This window comes from Bison bison, unplaced genomic scaffold (assembly GCF_000754665.1).
Source record: "Bison bison bison isolate TAMUID 2011002044 unplaced genomic scaffold, Bison_UMD1.0 scf7180017863955, whole genome shotgun sequence".
In the NCBI taxonomy this organism is placed as follows: Eukaryota; Metazoa; Chordata; class Mammalia; order Artiodactyla; family Bovidae; genus Bison; species Bison bison.
The window spans coordinates 917712-928747 of record NW_011494527.1 but is presented as its reverse complement, the minus strand read 5'-3'; the positions used below and the strand labels follow the sequence as shown (position 1 = coordinate 928747).

General features: G+C 50.5%; 1 protein-coding gene across 2 annotated transcripts in view; it reads right to left on the bottom strand.

The window, feature by feature from the left end:
• The window catches only part of TRAF5 (TNF receptor-associated factor 5), a 44439-nt gene extending 33436 nt beyond the window's left edge, over positions 1–11003 (bottom strand). The window contains exons 1-2 of one of the 2 annotated variants that reach the window (XM_010833887.1): positions 10621–11003; positions 9855–9975 (exon numbers count right to left, since the gene is read on the bottom strand). The gene's annotated coding sequence lies outside the window, so the exon portion shown is untranslated. Of the gene's footprint in view, positions 1–9854 lie in introns of both variants that reach the window. The other variant, XM_010833886.1, reaches the window with a different exon arrangement.
• Between the last annotated feature and the right edge of the window lie 33 nt (positions 11004–11036).

The following is an 11036-nucleotide window of genomic DNA, read 5'->3' as shown; positions in this document are numbered from 1 at the left end:
AGGGATGTTTCCCCCACACAGCAGCCTGACGGGCCTTTGAAAAAGTCAAGGTGTTCTTGCTCCCACAGACTTTCCACCGACTCCCATCACTCTCAGGTTCCAAACCCTTCATGGAGCTAACCACGGCCCCGCCCACTTCTCCAGGGCATCTCCCTCCCCACCCCTTATTCTCTAGCCTCTCTGGCTTTTTTTTTTTTTTTTTGCCATTCCTCGCAGGAGTGGAGACCCTTCTTTCCCCCAGCCCTCATCCTAAGACTGGTCTCCCTTCGTTCACGCTCTTGCCTCTGCTCTGGAAACATCCCTTCCCCGACCCCCACCTCTCACTGAACTCAAGTCATCCGAGCCCAGCTTAAGCCTCGCTATGCAGCGAAGCCTCACAGGCCCCTTCAGCCAGCTTGGCCCCCTTCTTCCTCAGCACAAACCCATCATCACACATCTCCTTCATCGCACTTCTGAGTACACTCATTTTTAAGGTGATTATCTGTTCAATATCAGTCTGTATCCATACATGGAAAGCAGGGCTGGGACTGTGTCTCGAGCAAGCACTCGAATATCTGAGTAAATGAACAGCTGCCCCTTTGGGTGCCTGCAATGTGCTAGATACTGTGGCTAGCTGCTTCCTAGTTGCACGTACTCTGCACAGCAGCCCGGTGAAGGATAGGCACTACTTTCATGACTCATGCTCACCTTTTACAGATCAGGTCTTGAAGCTCAGGGAGCTCGAAGAGCATGATTAGGTGACACAGCTGCCAACTGCCGGGCCAGGACTCGACCTCAGGCTTGTCTCCTATCAAAGCCATTGCACCACGCTTCCCTCCATGCCCTCCGTGGTCACTCAGAGCCCTGGACATAGCAGGCGCTCAATCAAGCAGGGTGGATACCTACTAAGTCATCACACTTGATCCTCACAGTCACCCTGGAAATCTACAAACAAGAACTACGACTCTCCTTTTCCAAATAGGAAAATGAAGTTTGCGGGATCCAAAGGGTCACCTAGCAGTAGGTGGCCATGTTGGGCTCGAACCCAGGTCTTCTGGCCCCTCACGTAGGGGGATTCTCTCTGTAGCATAATTATAGTTAGGCACTGAGGTGGGATTAGTTAGGGACCGATGCTGAAGCTGAAACTCCAGAACTTTGGCCGCCTAAAGCAAAGACCTGACTCCTTGGAAGAGAATTGATGCTGGGAAATATTGAAGGCAGGAGGAGAAGTGGACAACGGAGGATGAGATGGTCAGATGGCATCACCTACTCAATGCACATGAATTTGAGTAAGCTTCGGGAGTTGGTGATGGACAGGGAAGCCTGGCATGCTACAGTCCATGGTATCACAAAGAGATGGACAAAACTGAGCGACTGAACTGACTGAGGTAGGATTATGCAGGGAAGCTGGGCAGGAAAGGGTTAAGATAGTAGGGCTGCAACTGCCACCCCTAGAGAGCCCTTGCATGATGTCTGGGAAGGTGGATTTGGGGTGGGCTGTCCCCATCCTGAGTTGCTCATGGTACCTAAACTGTGCAAACAATATGGTTTGGGTTGAACATCTGCTGTTTTTGTTGCTGTGTTTTTTGTTTTGTTTTTTTTTCCTGGAAGTCTGGGATTTTCAGTGTATGCTATGCAGAAGGTGCCTATATGACCAGTCTCCAGTAAAAACCCTCGATGCTGAGTCTCCAATGAGCTTTCCCAATAGATGACATTTCACAGGTGTTACCACAATTCACAGTCCAGGATGAATCAAGCACGTCCTGTGTGACTTCACCGGGGGAGGACACTTGGAAGCACGCACCTAGTCTCCTCCAGACTTTGTCCCAGGTGCCTTTTCCCTCTGCTGATTTTGTTTTGTATCCTTTCAATGTGAAAAGCCTTAGCTGTATGACTATTCACTGAATCCTGTGAGTCCTCCTATTATATTATTGAACCTGGGCATGGTCTTGGGGCCAGCCTTTCTAATGAGAAACTAAATTTGAGTTTTCTTTGAAAAGAGTGAAAGAGGCATGAAATAGTAGATTAAAACAGGAGGCATTCCAGGCAGGAGAAATGATATGAAGAAAGTTAGGAACAGATAAGTCAAGTATAGAAGGCTATCAACTACAAACAGGTGCTTGCCAAGGGCATTTGCCATCTACTACTGCGGAGTCTGAACCTTGTGCTGCTGCAGCTGTTGACCTTCACCACACCCTGAAGGCAGATCAGGGTGGAGAGTGAAGCGCTCTGTGCTCCAGGGAAACTGGTGGAACAGATCTTTGGTTACTGTTCAGTCTCTAAGTCCCATCTAACTCTTTGTGACCCCGTGGACTGTCGCATGCCAGGGTTCCCTGTCCTTCACTATCTCCCAGAGTTGGCTCAAATTTGTATCTTTTGAGTTGGTGATGCTATCTAACCATCTCATCTTCTGCCACCCCCTCCTCTTGCACTCAATCTTTCCCAGCATCAGGGTCTTTTCCAATGAGTCAGTTCTTCACATCAGGTGGCCACAGTATTGGAGTTTCAGCTTCAATATCAATCCTTCCAATGAATATTCAGGGTTGATTTTCTTTAGGATTGACTGATTTGATCTCTTTGTTGTCCAAGGGACTCTCAAGTGTCTTCACCAGCACCACAATTTGAAAGCATCAATTCTTTGGTGCTCAGCCTTCTTTATGGTCCAACTCTCACATCTGTACATGATAACTGGAAAAACCATACCTTTGACTAGATGGACCTTTGTTGGCAAAGTGATGACTTTGGTTTTTAATACATTATCTACGTTCGTCATAGCTTTCCTTCCAAGGAGCAACTGTCTTTTAATTTTGTGGCTGCAGCCTCTGTCTGCAGTGATTTTGGAGCCCAAAAATAAAGTCTGTCCCTGTTTGCACTGTTTTCCCTTCTATTTGCCATGAAGTGATGGGACCAGATGTCATGATCTTAGTTTTTTTTTTTATTGAGTTTTAAGCCAGTTTTTTCACCCTCCTTTCTCACCTTCATCAAGAGGAACTAAAGTTCCTCTTCTCTTTCTACCATTAGAGTGGTATCATCTGCATATCTGAGGTTATTGATATCTCTCCTGGCAATCTTCAGCTTGCCAGCTTGTGATTCATCCAGCCCGGCATTTCGCGTGATGTACTCTGCATATAAATTAAATAAACAGGGTGACAATATACAGCCTTGACGTACTCCTTTCCCAATTTGGAACCAGTCCGTTTGTCCCATGTCCGGATCTAACTGTTGCTTCTTGACCTATGTTCAGGAGGCAAGTAAGGTGGTTTGGTATTCCCATCACTTTAAGAATTTTCCACAGTTTGTTGTGATCCACACAGTCAAAGGCTTTAGTGTAGTCAATGAAGCAGAAGTACATATTTTTCTGGGAATCCCTTGCTATCTACAATTCAACAAATGTTTGCAATTTGATCTCTGGTTCCTCTGCCTTTTCTAAACCCAGCTTGTATATCTAGAAGTTCTCTGTTCACATACTGTTGAAACCTAGCTTGAAGGATTTTGAGCATAACCTTACTAGCATGCAAAATGAGAGCAACTGTATGATACTTTGAACGTTCTTTGGCATTGCCCTTCTTTGGAATTGGGATGAAAACCGACCTTTTCCAGTCTTGTGGCCACTGCTGACTATTCCAAATTTGCTGGCATATTGAGTGCAGTATTTCAACAGACTCATCTTTTAGGAGTTTAAATAGCTCAGCTGGAATTCCATCACCTCCACTAGCTTTGTTTGTAGTAATGCTTCCTAAAGCCCACTTGACTTCACACTCCAGGACATCTGGCTCTAAGTGAGTGATCACACCATTGTGGTTTTTCTGGTCATTAAGACCTTTTTCATATAGTTTTTCTGTGTATTCTTGCCACCTCTTCTTAATCTCTTCTGCTTATGTTAGGTTCTTATCATCTCTGTCCTTTATTGTGCCCATCCTTACATGAAATGTTCCCTTGATATCTCCAATTTTCTTGAAGACATCTCGAGTCTTTCCCATTCTATTGTTTTCCTCTATTTCTTTGTATTGTTCATTTGTGAAGGCTTTCTTATCTCTTCTTCCTATTGTCTGGAACTCTGCATTCAGTTGGGTATATCTTTCCCTTTCTCCCTTGCTTTTTGCTTCTCTTCTTTTCTCAGCTATTTGTAAAGCCTCCTCAGACAACCACTTTGCCTTCTTGCATTTCTTTTTCTTTGGGATGGTTTTGGGAACAGGTCTTTAGATAGTTAGATATTTTCAGGAACTGATTTCATAATCCCAAATCCTTGCCTCTTTTCATATCTAGAAAAGCACTAAATCCCTTCATGATGACAACTCCTTGTGACTAGCAGAAAGCCTCTTGTAAAGCAAACATTTGATTGCATTGAACTTCCCCTTCACCGAAATCTTATATATTGACCTTCCCCCACTACCTCTTTGCAGCAGTCTCTCAGAACTATCTGAGGTGCTGTCTCCCAGGCTGCAGTCCTCAATTTGCCCCAAATAAAAGGGAAGTCACAACTCTCAGCTTGTGCATCTTTTTTTTAGTCGACAAGGCCTTGCAGCTGTTCAACCCAGCATAACCAGAGTTGATGTAACCCAGCAATATAGTCACAAGGTGGACGAGATAGGGGCTATAGAAGTCACACTTGTTAGACAGATCCAGTGTCAGTCAGTGAACCACTGAACTCACATATATGGAATTTTTGTCAGCATCGAGGAAAAATTGAAAGAATGTACCATCTGCCCATCCAAAGCAAAGACATGGCACTGGACATTTCAGAGGAAGGTCTGTGGGAATGCTATGGAGAGGTTGAAGCAAAGCCCAAATTACTGGGTGTTTTTCTATAACAACTAGCTCAATATCAATTCATTCTAGAATAATCTACTTTCCATCCATTAAGAACAACTATTCACCTGGCTCCCCACGTGGCTTGGTGGTAAAGAATCTGCCTGCCAATGCAGCAGATGTAGGAAATGGAGACAAGGGTTTGATCCCTGGGTTGGGAAGATCCTCAGGAGGAGGAAATGGCAACTGACTCGAGTATTCTTGCCTGAGAAATCCCATGGAGAGAGGAGCCTGGAGGGCTACAGTTCATGGGGTCGCAAAGAGTCAGACCCACTGAGCACACACACATTCCTTCCTTCCTATGTCCTGCAGAGACGCCTTTGCCCACAGCCCAGTATTCCCCAGCCTCCTCCCAACTCTCCGTCCTCCCATTCCTCAGGAGGGGCTTCCTGGAATGATCCCACCAGCTTGGTCATTTCTTTTACTCTGCATCTACTTAGCAGCATTCAAGCCTTCACTTTTTTGCCTTTAACCCAGGGAAGCATGGGACGTTATCTTAGGTTGTATCAGAGATACCTGCCCAGTCTCTTCCTCAGAGTCCCCACATCCTGAAGGCAAAAGACAGACTTTCATGACTGGTTCAGCTTAACTCCATGCCCACACCCACCTCCATCCGCCAGCATCAAGGGCTCCTCTAATGGAGGCTCAGGGCACAGGTGGGGCTGTCCCGAGCCATCCGCTTAGGAAGGGAGCACAGAGAGGGCTCTGGCTGGCAGTTTGGCCCCAAGTCGACTCACTCCTCATTCTGCTGTGACCTCACAGTTGATTCCACCGAAGTGACGGCTCTGTTTCTGGTGACCAAGCCAGTGCCTGTATTTGGCTTCCCAAGTCCATTTTCTCTTCTGCTGGGTCCCCGTGCTGCCTCACTGCCCAGCACCACTATTCCTCCAAGGTTGCACTGCTCTGCCCACGAGTCTTTCTCAAGGACTGGAAATCTCCCTTTGACACCCACCCCTGGAGCTGGGCCTCTTTTTATCTGGGATTGGTAGCCCCCCTCTCTGCCCTCTGCCTGCTGTGGGCTCAGCACAGCTTATCTGCACCATGCCCTGCACTGTGCCAGTTCACCTACTCTGGCCCTTGAGGTTGGCCTGGTCTAGAGATTGCAGAGTGGAAGCAATAGGGTAGTTTAAATGATGGTCTACCCTGGTATGTGGCAGGTCTTGTGCTTGTCTGTTTTTAATTTAAATTTGAATGCTTTCAGGCTAGACAAACATTTTCCACCTCCCCAGAGACCCCACAAATCCCTATGCTGTCAAAAACATAAAAGAAGAAAGCCAGCTTTGTTGAATACTTGCCAGACACTAGGCTCTGTGTATATAATTGGCTCGTTTAATCCTTCCAGCAACCCCAAGTGGGTGACATTACTATCTCTGTTTACCTGTGGGAATACAGAAACTCATGGAAGTTGGGCAACTTGCCCCAACCATACAACAACAACTGGAAAGTCATAAATAACAGATCTGAAGTCCACACTATTTCTACCACGCCATGAGTGGAAGGAGTAGGTCTTGATTAGACTCTGCAGTAAGGAGGTCACCCCGCAGCAGTGTGGAGAGAAGCAGGGAAGTGAGTGAACAGACAGCTCAGGGAGTACAGGAAGGAGGGGGCTGGACGGGGGAACTCAGGCAGCAGCCCCGGGGAAAGACAGCAGGTCAGGACCAGCTGGAGACGGGGCAGAGAAGATGAGGGTGCAGCAGGGATGTCTGTCAGGCTCAGGGAGAACGCGGGGGAAGGGGGCTTGGGTGAGTGTCTAAGGGGCTCCTATGAAAGTGAAAGTCGCTCAGTCGTGTCCGACTCTTTGTGACCCCATGGACTACACGGTCCGTGGAATTCTCCAGGCCAGAATACCGGAGTGGGGAGCCTTTCCCTTCTCCAGGGGATCTTCCCAACCCAGGGATCGAACCCAGATCTCCCACATTGCGGGCAGATTCTTTACCAGCTGAGCCACAAGGGAAGCCCAAGGGGCTCCTGAAACATCACAAATCGAACTGGCCAAGAAGAGAGCTGGTTGAGAGGCAGAGACTTGATCAGCCTTTGCCTAGGAGTGCTGGTTAACCTTGGCTGCACCGCAGGGCTCCAGGGGAGCCTGAAGACACAGCCCTAGCCCCGCTCAGGGCGGGAAGAGGACGAGGAGCTCCAGGTCAAGGAAGGAAACATCAGTGGGGACGGTGTGGCCCCCTTCCAGGAGCCGAGCAGCAGCTGCAGAGCAGGCTGGCGACTGAGGATTAGCAGCCCTGGAAGCCTGCAAAGGGCAACACGGGCAGAGGGGCAGGTGCATGGAGCCGACGAGGAAGAGAACGCCAAGGGCAAGGGCGAGTGCCAGCTGCTCTTTCCAGAATCTGGTCGGTGAAAGGGCGAGGAAGCTGGGGTCTTGTTTAACAGAGACGGAGCATGTGGTGGAGGGGAAGGAGTCAGTGGCCAGGGAATTATGAAGGGAATGGGTCTGTCTCCAAGAGAGGAGAGGGCGGGATCGGGGGTGTAGATGGAGAAGGTGCTCTCCCACTGGTCAAGAGAGCTCCTTTTCCTTGAGAGAGAGAAAAGCTGCAGAGGAAACCTCGGGGATGCTCTGGCTTGGAGAGGAGAGGTGATGATGGAGCGCGGGTCAAGGAAAAAGGTGTGAGGCTCTCCTGGAAGGAAGTGAGCTGGGTACTCCTTCCTGCAAACACGAACCCTGGGGCGGGGCGCTCCTCGGGCTCCCTCAGTCACCCCGGGGCCACAGGACTTGCGCCAACACTTGGCTGCATCTGCTCTCTCTACAGCCCCGTCCCCGCCTGTAGGTACCACTGCCTGCCTCCAGGTGCCAATGGGCAGAAAGGACTTATCACTGCCACCGCAAAGGGACTTTGAATTTTTCTATGAGGACCGCTGAGTGTTTTCACTTTTATTTTCCCCCTGCCCCTCCAGCCCACTTCCTCACAAGACAGGGCCTGCTGGGGACCCAAGGGGAACGGCTGCTGTCTGGCCCTCCAAATGCAGTTTCGCTCTGAGCAAAGCAGCAAACTCTGTAGCCTGGCTCTATCCTCAGCAGCCCTGGGGGTGACTTCTGCCCTGCAGCTTGTTCCCTCACACACACACACACACACACACACACACACACACACACACATGCACACACACACCCTACCTACAACACTACTGGGGTGACAGCTCCTGCCCCAGAGGAACGTCGGGAAAAGTCACCATCTGAACAGGCATCGCTATTCAGAGGAGGCCTCAGCCGCTGCCCTCCTCTCCCTGGTCTCCTGACTCTCATTAAAGAACCCGGATGGGTGACAGAGGTGTCAGGCAACCTTTGATGAACGCCCTTCGGGTCCCCCCACCCTCCTGCCCAGAATCCTGGTTTCCTCTAGCCACAAAACTATCAGAGCTCATGAACTCGAGTCAGAAGACATGCGCTGAGGTCCTGGCCACTCCCCACGCGCTGTGAGATATTTGAAGTCATGTCTGAGCCCAGCTTGCAGCCCACTAACATGCAAGAACAGCAGCTGCCTCTCCCTGCTCTCAGGGAGGCAGTGAGACGTTCAGCAGATGAGACAGCTGTTTGTCAACTGAACGGTGCTATGCTGACTTTGGGGTGCAGATGAGTCCTGCTGGCAGCACAGTGTCTCCAGAGCCCCACCCAGGATGCGTTTCCCAACCATCGGGCCCCGGCAGCTCGAAGCCCAAGGGAGACACACTTCCAGTGAATTCAACACCAGCATCTGTTTAGTCCTCCTCCGTGCCAGACGCCAGGCTACAAACAAGACCAGATACCCTGATTCTCACCCTGAGTTTGCTAGCGGAGGTGGAACTATCACAGGAGGTGTCTGTTCATGCTGTGGCCAGAGTATCCAGGAGAACTTGCTCTGTGTTACTGGGAACAGATCATCCAGGCATGATCAGAGTCTGAGTCCGCTTGTTAGTTGCTCGGTCATGTCTGACTCCTTGCCTGCCAGGCTCCTCTGTCCCTGGGATTCTCCAGGCAAGAATACTGGAGTGGGTTGCCATTCCCTTCTCCAGAATATCTTCCGAAACCAGAGATTGAACCTGAACCTCCTACACTGCAGGCAGATTCTTTGCCATCTGAGCCAACAGGGAAGCCCTGGTGGCCCAGCCGTAAAGAATCCACCTACAGTGCAGGAGACTTGGGTAGATGTGGGTTTGATCCCTGGGTTGGGAAGATCCTCTGGAGGAGGAAATGGCTACTCACTCCAGTATCTTGCCTGGAGAATCCCATGGACAGAGGAGCCTGGCGGGCTACAGTCCATAGGCTATAATTGCAAAGAGTCGGAGGCAACCAAGCATGGCAGGCATGCAGGCACCTCCCCTCGTCACCCCTCGCTGAGCTTGAGGTGGGTGGATGTAGCTCTGAGAAACCAAGGTGAGGGGCCTGGGTCAGAGGAACCACAGTCCTTGGAGACCCAGGCCTGGCCCAGCAGTGGTGTCCAAAGGGTTATTTCACTCTCAGTGCTTCCCCCTCTCCATCTGGGCCATGTGGACAATAATCCTGCTTTGGCCTGACTCTCAAGGGTATCGTGGAGGACAAAATGTCCAGAGTAATGGGAAAAATGCTTTGAAAGGGGAAGGGCTTTATGAACAAGGCTTTAATATTTTCTTCTTCAGGGTCCTCTCCAGTAAAGCTGAGATAATCACAGGCGGTCTGTTTCCCAGGCTAGCCTGATGGGACTGACTCAGAGACATCCAGCCCCCTCTGTCTGCATTTATTCCAGTGGCGACAGCAAGTACTTCCAGTGGATGGGACCCCATCGCCTTTCCATAGTTTTTCCACTACTCTGCCACCCAGGGCAGGTGGATGATGCTTGTGGATCAATGGAAACCCTGCTTGTCCTCAGACCTCAGCCCAGAGGACCCGAGAAAGTCTCCCCCTCCACCACCACCCCTCTGGCGGGGCTTCCACAGTTTGGCTCAGACAGAAGGCTTTCTTGTCCCAGTGTCCAGAACCCAGGGAGAGAGAGATTCCAGCATCTGAGGGTCAGCCCATTCCACTGAGTCCAAAACAAGAACCAAAACAGCAACAACAACAACCTTGATAAATAAAGGTTGGACATTTTCTGCCTCCAACGCACCTTCATCTCTTCTGCAGCAACGTCTGTCTCTCGTTTAAATTGAAGTTGGAGGTGAGAGTGTTCAGATGATAAGGTTTTCACCCAAACCATCAATCGCGCTAACACCCCGGTCTTCAGCTGTCTGTGGGGAAGGCAAGGCAGGCAGCTGCATGCTCCATTTGAGAGGTTCTAGCCCAGGCTTTCCCTGCCTAAAATTATCTCACCCACCTCCGCCAGAACTGTTCTATACCCAGAAGCACTTAAACCAATTTTCATTTTATGTCTCCTTTTAAAATGCAAGTATCTCTGAAAGAAGGAAAGTATTCCACTGGCCCTTCCCCATTTCTCACCCAGAACTGGTGCCCAATAAATATTTACTGAATTCAGTTGGTTACTAGAGGCCTGTCCGGAAGGGACACGGGTCAGAGCCCGGGGCTGTGGAGGGTGGGGTGCGCAGGGGACAGTCCCCGCCGGGAGCCACGCCTCCTTTCACCAACCCCACCGCGAGCGCATAGCAGCCCTGCCTGTCACTGCGAGGTAACCGACTTCTGATGAAAGTAAATCTGAAATAGCCAAATATGGAAACTCTGCAGGAGGGGGCAGAAACAGCCCAGAATGTCAGAGGAGACGCCCGGGGGTTAGTAGCAAGAGCAGTGGCCCCAGAATTCACTGAGAATTCTCAGAACTGCCAAAACCCTGCAGAGCAGTAACAAGGGCCAGGCCATCTGCTGTGGAGAACCCAGTTTCCACCAATTCTCTGGGTGTTCTCTGGGCAGCTCGTTCCTACCTGAGTCTTGGGTTCCTGCAAGACCCCTTTGAGCTCTCCTTGGCTGGGGGTGAGGGAGGTTCTAAATGAGGAGGCCCAATCGAACGGCTTCCCTGAGGTTCCATGCATGCCAGTATTTAAGCTTTATTCTAGAATATTCTGGCTGGAAAGTCCTGCAAAAGTGGAAAGAGGGGATGCCTCACGGCGCGATGGGGGAAGACAGGGGTTTGCAGGCGCGCGTGCCAGACGCGCCTAAAGTCCTTCCCCGGCCCGCACACCCCGACCTGCCTCTGGTCCGCGGAGTGGACACCCTCGCCCTGGAGGCGCTCCCCAGCTCGGGACCCCCAGTCTCCATTCTCGGAGTACCCCTTCTCTGCTCAGAAAACTCGCTCCGGGGCCCGGAACCCAACCGCCCCCCGCCCATACACACCGCACCC